General features: G+C 33.8%; 1 long non-coding RNA gene across 1 annotated transcript; it reads right to left on the reverse strand.

The window, feature by feature from the left end:
- Positions 1-458: 458 nt before the first annotated feature.
- Positions 459-2,137, reverse strand: LOC138910687 (uncharacterized). Its single transcript, XR_011415839.1, has 2 exons — positions 2,011-2,137; positions 459-1,368 (listed from the first exon to the last, which is right to left on the reverse strand). It is a non-coding gene; the product is annotated as an uncharacterized lncRNA (long non-coding RNA).
- Positions 2,138-7,115: the final 4,978 nt, after the last annotated feature.

A 7,115-nucleotide genomic window follows, 5' to 3' on the forward strand; every position in this document is an offset into this window, starting at 1 on the left:
ATATATATATATATATATATATAGTATGGTTTTTGAATGATCAACGAAAATATAAACTTGGATGGACAGTATGTTATAACTTGGATTTGATAGACGTATTAGGTCTTTGTATTAAAGTAGTCAAATGAATTTTGTTAATATTGAATAACTCAAAGCAACTTCTCAAATTCTTTAAAAAATTTAATAGCAATGAAGAGTCATAATGGTTAATATATTGATTTATTTTGCTTTAATGTATATTATTTAACTTAAACATTGAGTAGGAGATAATTTTTATTTTGATGAGGGCAAAATAACAACAACAAGATCGAATAACAACAACAAATCCAATTTTATTCTAGAAGTGGGGTCTGAGGATGAAGGACAAGATAATAAGTTAATTTTAAAGAATATTTTTATAATTCAACTCAGAGCAAAATCAGTAAAGTCCTGATAGAGGGAGAAGAGTAGAAGAAATAGACACACAAATAAAAACTTCGATTCACAATTCACCATTACAACAACATATATATTTAATGAAGCTATTTGCAACAGAAGCTCCGGAAAGACATTTCTACCAGAATTAACAAAACATAGGAAAATAACATTACAAAAGTATACTAAACCACAACTCTTTCAGCTCGCTGTGTTCGGAATAGATTATTTATAGGTAAACTTTTTAATACAATAAAACTATTGTACCGTTAGTTGGCTCCACCCCTGACTAAAATGTTATTCCCTTTGTATCAAATTAGATCAAATACTTTCCGTTTTAGTCTGTTTCAAAATAAATGACACACTTCTAAATTTAAAAATAATTCAACTTTAAACTTTTTATTTTACCAATTTTACCTTTAATGAGAAGCTTTTATAATCATACAAATCTTATAGCCCCACAAAACTATGCTCCTTAAGTTTTTAAGACCACAAGTTTCAAAAGACTTTCTTTTTTCTTCTTCTTTTTTCTTAAACTCCGTGCCAAGAAGTCAAACTACCTCATCTAAATTACCTCATCTAAATTGAAACGGAGAGAGTAATTTGCTTAAATTGTGACTCTATACTTCTTATCCTCCACCGCCTTCTTCAGATTTCTGGTCATCACATTCAAGTTCCTCTGGTAAAGTGCGACGAGTAATTTTCTGCAAATAAACACCAATAGCATCAAGGTACGAGTCACACCCGTGGAGTCCAACGATAGCCCAATCTTTTCATCAGAAGATGAAAAGAGCTTCTTTTCCCGGACTCAGGCACACGCTCAGAATCAAAGGGTCCATAACTCTTCACATTGTTTATAAAACATAGAGATTTTACAACTAAATGGCCGTTAAAACGACCCAAAGTCCCTGTTATTCCTGTCAAATATTCCAACGGTGCTTTCTCAAAAGTCACCTAGCAAAACAATAAGAATTAACCTAAATAATCATTCACCTAACTGCTTAAACTAAAAATAGCCGGTAAAAATATAATATATGCATAATTTATGTTTTATATATGTAGAATTGTGTGTAATCAATGTATAAACTATGTATATAATTAAAAAAAGTAAACAATGAATATGAAAAGCTATTTGTATAAAGATCGCTATAATTTTGCCTTAATTTCAAACTAAGTTAGATGTTGGTCATAAGCATGATGAAAATGAGTGAACCAAATACTTTTGACATGACATGCAATTTAAAATTATTATGTTTGCTAACAAGCAGAGGTGGATCCAATGTAGAGGTGTATCCAGGTAGAAGCTATAGGTTTCTCATACCATGTATTTTTACTCAATTGCTTTTTAAATATATATAAATAATAAAATTTGAACCTATTAAGTTAGATAAAATGTGATAGAATTATAGATTTGAACTCATGTATCCAGTATAAAAGCTATGAGCTATGAGTTCAAGCCTGTATTTTTACTTAAAAAATTATTAAATATATCTAAATAATAAATCTTGAACTCATTAAATTAGATAAAATATGCAATTATGAACCCATAAAATTCAAATCTCGAATCCAATCTCCGCTAATAAGTTCCGACCATACCTTTGTTACTCTCCTACCAAAGCCACCAAATTTTGGTGACCGAAGAATTACACCTTTTAGGATACTGTTTATGGTTCGGAACATGATATAGTCAATAACACCACCAAAATATGCAATATATATTTCCTTAATAGGACCTTTCAGTTTGTAACTCCGCTCAGTTCCACCATAGCCTCCCCATGGCTCCACATACAGAGAATCAACCTGATCATAACTCACTTGATATTCCTGCAAAAACAAAAACAAAAAAAATACAAGGCATATGTATTAAATTGAGATATTTGTCACTATTTTGCAGTGGAAAAGAAAGAAAAGTTATTGTACCATTAGCTGATTTCTGCTGTTCCAAAAAACTGCCTTTCTTCAAATTTGGAAGACACCATTTTATATAGGCAAAAAGGAAAAGAGCGAAGAGGTTAGGTCCAGTCGGAAGATTACATGTAGAAGGTGCGTGGCAGAGAATGCTTCAAAGCTAGATATGAATTTAAATTTTACGGGTTCAATTTTTAATTTTTTTAGTATTAAACCCGTTATTTTTTAAAAGTTTTGGATTCATATTGTTATATATTACAATATTAGTGAATGTTTACATATAAATTTATATTCCGTAATACCGAGGCGAATCCAAAATTTAAATTTTATGGGTTCAACTTTTAAAAATTAACCTTGTATGGGTTCATATCTATTTTATTTTATAATTTTAATTACAAATTTTACACATATACTTTTATGCCGTATCGAAAATTATAAATTTAATTAAACCCGGAACCACAGCACTACACCCGCCCCTGTTGAGTTGAACCCCGATACATTGCATCCGCCTTTACTTCAAAGGCGGTCAGACGCAAAAGATTGCATGTAGAAGAGATAGTAGTAAAAAGATTTGGGCTGATGTGAAAGAAGTGAAAGGAAGAGAATGTTTTGGCCAAATACATCCTTAGAGTATACCAAAATCTACACTTCATCCATAAACTATCTCCATAAGTGAAAAACATCCTTTTAGTTTTCCAAAAAGAGTAGCTTTCGTCCTTCCAATTCTCTTATTCAAATATATATATGGCAACTCAGCCTTGGACTTCATTCCACGATTGCATTATGCAATGAATTATATTAATGGTTGAGTATTTCTTAAAGTTACTACTCAGAATGTTTAACGTACGACCAACTATCTTCATTTAGTTACACTCCTTTTTATTCAAATTGAAATAGAAACAAACTTTTATTCAACACTTAAATTAAATCAAATGAGATGGTAGGTAAATTGACCGGGTCATATTTTTCTGGGCCAATTTTAACATCTTTAATTAATGAGATGCAATAATGGTTATGGCGAAACGGTTAATCAGAAGAGAAACGAATTAGAATCAAAAGTCACTAATCAAAATTACTCTTTAAGTTTTAGACAAAAATAAAAGCAATCTGATAGACCAACTCCAACATTTCAACCATAAATTAGAAATGTTCCATTTGCACACAAATAGCATAAATGTAACATTGTAACCACAGCTCCTCACATGAAAACATACAAGCTTTCCCATTGCTGTTGCAAATCTAAAATTAAGTTCCGACATTCACTGCCAAAGGGCCTTCCTTTCCCACATATAATCCCATTGAAACCCAGTGGACTATAAGATAAGAGGCGCACCCAGTATTTTGAGAGTATGATGTACTATTAAGGAGAGATGGAACCAAAATATAAATTTTATGAGTTCAACCTTTAGTTCTTACGATTGCGCACCGATTACACTTTTGGAATTATAAGTTCAATTTTTTTTAAATAGTAATTTTCTTACATCTATATCTATTTTTCAAGTTGAAAATATTGGAATCAGTTAAACCTAGTTTTAATATACATATTTTATTTAATCATATAAGATTTCACAACGACAAAAGAAGAATAGGAATTTCAATGTGTGAAATTTTGAAGAATAAACCAAACAAAAAAGAAATGAAAAGAAAAAGTACTTAAGAAATACGAAAAAAATAACATCAGACACGCCATCTCTCGCGGGTGTCTAGTTCTAGAAAAAAAGAGAGGAAAAAACAACAAGATTGACATAATATTTGAACTCACAACCACACCTAGAGAGATACACCCAATAACCATCACATTATATAATATTTTGAACATGGGTGCACACACATATATTTTTAAAAAATTAAAAGAATATAACATTATTATACATGATTTAGGGAGGGAGCATAGGTTCACGTGCCCCATGGAACCCCTTGGATACGCCCCCAATAAGATCCTTCAATTGTAACGAAGACTTCTTTTCCACCATCAATATTTATTATCTGCAATTGAAACTCACGAAAACTGAACACAAAGCTTTCTCATCCTTAACAACAACAACAACAACAACAACAATCCAGTATAATTTCACTAGTGGGATCTGGGGATGGTAGTGTGTACGCAGACCTTACCCATATCCTGGGGTAGAGAGGTTGTTTCCGATAGACCCTCGGCTCCCTCCCTCCAAGAACTCCCCTCCTTGTTCTTGGGGTGACTCAAACTCATAACCTCTTGGTTGGAAGTGGAGGATGCTTACCACTAGAGCAACCTACTCTTGTCCTTAACAAGAATGAATAATTAAAATATAAGCAACATGTTAAATTTTGGACTATAATTTTAAAAATATAATGAGTTTAGAGACAGGTTCAAATTCTGAAATTGCCTCTAGGCGAAGTTAATAAACTCAGTAATTAGAAAAATATTACGTAAAAAGCATGTTCATTCATACCATCTCTAGCCTTGCTATAATATCACCACGACATCGTGTCAATATTGATGTTTTGTCTGTCTTTTCAGACTCGAGATTCTTTTTAACTTTTAGCAAATAAACACCAATAACATCAAGGTACAAGCCATCACGACCATGGAATTCCACAATAACTCCACCTTCTTTCAACAAAAGTGAGAATGGGGTTCCACCGGTCCCAATCCCAAATGATCAATAAATCTTTGCATTAGTTACAAAGCTTATAGATTTTACAACCAAATGGCCATCATAATGTCCCAATATCCCTCTAATCCCTGTCAAATATTCCGAAGGAGATCCCTCAATAATAACCTAGAAAAGGACAACAATTAATCAATCTTCATGAGAAAATTATACTCACACCATCCAAATTTTTATGACATAAATTGAGTCAGAGGGAATTAGATTTACTTCACATGGTGATCTACCTTGAGTTTTGTGTTCCCCCATTGCCACTAAACTTTGGTGAATCAATGCTAACTTGTTCAGAGTCGGCAGTTCGTAACATAATGGAGTCAATAACCACTCCATGAGCAATATGAATTTCCTTAATAAGACATTTTAGGATGTAATTCCATTCAGATTCACCAGAGCCTCCCCATGTCCACATATATTGAATCAGATTGATCAATACTTGCTTCATATTCCTTCATTAAACAAATCAAATAATTAGCACTAAAATAATCAATAAAGATTGGTGGGATATAAAATTACATCAACCATCTTTCGTCGAAAAATTACATCGTATATATAGATAAAATATAAGGTTATAGAGGTATATAATAATATATTGAATACTCTTTATCGGAAAAATTTCACTTCTTTCGAGTTTGAACACTGTGTACGGGTAAAACCGAGCTCGATGCTTGATCGAGCATCTGGAACAATAGACCATGCTCGAATCATCTATTAGAAATCGAAATTACAGATGAAACCGAGCTCGATATCGAGGTTCGAAGTTCGACAAGACCATCAGATTTGCCCTCGAGTGTACCGAAGGCACGACCGATCCTGCTTCTAATGGTCTCGGAGAAAGGTTTCGCCAACTCAACCTACAAGGATCCGTGATTTTCTCCATTAAATAATTATTATGGCAGAAATCACGGGATTAAGTCAAAAAAGGAGCCAACGGTCTGTATAATTTCTTATAAAATAATGTCATAAAAGCTTCATCTCCCTGAATATATAAAGGGAACTTAGTAATTCATGGGAGGACATTGTAACATACTTCAAAAAACAACAGACTATTATCCATACCATTCCGGCTTTAATAATATTACATCTAAGGTCGAAAGAGATTAAACTCACAAGGCCTAGGTGGTTTAACTTGCGTGGTTTGCAATTATCTTTCTATTGATTACTTCCATATTAAATCTGATTTCTTGCTTTGTATCAAACTAGATCATGTATCCTTAAAACCGCGTAAAAAATTTAATTGTTATCCGATATTGAGGGTAAACAGTTTGGCGCCCACCGTGGGGCTAAGGATAATAGTGGTAATTTGATATAAATTTCCGTAAAACGCACTGCTTTACACTTGCTCTTTGAAGTGTCTTTGAAACGCACTGCTTTACATTTCAGGCTAAAAATGACAAACTCTCAATTAGCACCTCTACATATCGACAACGAGTCCGGTCATCAAGGTGAGAATAACAACATGGCACCCGATAACGCAAGGCCACTCGCTGATGTCGTTGGAATTCGGACCGCGGATCCGATTGATGTAAATTCACATGTGGCCATCGCCGCGAACTTGCTTACCGACCTTGAAAATAGCGTCCGTGTTGGAGCCCGATCGACAGTTCGAAATACACAAAACATTGAAGATGATGGGATCAGCTTAAGCATGATCTTCGAAATTCTGCAAGATCAAAAGGTGGCGATAATTCAGTTGCATAGCCAAACCCAGGCACCGTGCAGGGTTGAACCTGATCCGCCCAAAAAAGTCACTCGCAGAACGGAACCGACCACGGTAAGATTGAATGAACAAGAGTCGGGGACTAACCCCGAAATTATAAAAATGCTCGATGAACTGACATAGCGGGTAGAATCAGGGAAAAAGAATATCAAAACGAACGATAAAAAGGTCGAAACCTATAATGTTAGGGTAGATTAAATCCCAGGAGCGCCCCCAATATTGAAGGGACTGGATTCAAGAAAGTCTTTGCAAAAACTTTTTCCTCAAAACGCGGCCCCAAAACTGTTCCCTAAGAAATTTCGTATGCCTTAAATACCTAAGTACAACGGAACGACTGATCCAAACGAGCATGTAAACTTTTATACATATGCTATCAAAGGAAACAACTTGGAAGACGACGAGATCGAATCTGTTTTACTGCAAAA

Source organism: Nicotiana tomentosiformis, chromosome 4 (genome assembly GCF_000390325.3).
Source record: "Nicotiana tomentosiformis chromosome 4, ASM39032v3, whole genome shotgun sequence".
In the NCBI taxonomy this organism is placed as follows: domain Eukaryota; kingdom Viridiplantae; phylum Streptophyta; class Magnoliopsida; order Solanales; family Solanaceae; genus Nicotiana; species Nicotiana tomentosiformis.